The sequence below is a fragment of the Elephas maximus genome, chromosome 1, assembly GCF_024166365.1.
Source record: "Elephas maximus indicus isolate mEleMax1 chromosome 1, mEleMax1 primary haplotype, whole genome shotgun sequence".
NCBI lineage: Eukaryota > Metazoa > Chordata > Mammalia > Proboscidea > Elephantidae > Elephas > Elephas maximus.
In genome coordinates this window covers 84,410,370-84,410,958 of record NC_064819.1, presented here as the reverse complement: position 1 = coordinate 84,410,958, position 589 = coordinate 84,410,370, and the positions used below count along the sequence as shown (strand labels likewise).

General features: G+C 42.3%; 1 non-coding gene across 1 annotated transcript; it reads left to right on the top strand.

Moving 5' to 3' along the window:
* The first annotated feature begins 233 nt into the window (after positions 1-233).
* On the top strand, positions 234-306 carry TRNAF-GAA (transfer RNA phenylalanine (anticodon GAA)). Its single transcript has one exon. It is a non-coding gene; the product is annotated as a tRNA-Phe (tRNA).
* The last annotated feature ends 283 nt before the right edge of the window (positions 307-589 follow it).

The following is a 589-nucleotide window of genomic DNA, read 5'->3' as shown; positions in this document are numbered from 1 at the left end:
AGCTTCTTCCTGTTTTACCTTCCATTCTTGGCACTCCTCCTCTACCAACCCATCCACAGTCTTCAAAAATTGGAAAACACTTTTCAGACGTGGATGGCAACAGACCTCACAGAATTTCAGGTTTGTGAGTAGGTAATATTGCATGAGATTTACACTTACAAACGTACAAATCCTGTAAACAATACTTTAAGGTATAACTAAACTGGCACCCCGCGCCCCTCCCGCACACGGCAGCCGAAGTAGCTCAGTTGGGAGAGCGTTAGACTGAAGATCTAAAGGTCCCTGGTTCAATCCCGGGTTTCGGCAGTTCTGTTGACATATGCATAATTATTATTATCCTTTTTTTTTTTTTTTTTTAATAACAGTTGCATTCCAAGGCTTTAGGATTCTAATAAAACTAACTGTAAATAAAGTTAAGCAAAAACTTGTACGGAAGGAGGGCGCAGCTCAGTGGTAGACCGCATGCTTTGTATGTAAGAGGTTTAGGGATGGATCCCCAGCACGTCCAGAGTTTTCCTCTGTTTAAACACTGTTTAAAGTCATTCTTTCAGGATAGAAAGAGCCCCCGGGTCGTCCACTAGTTGAGAAC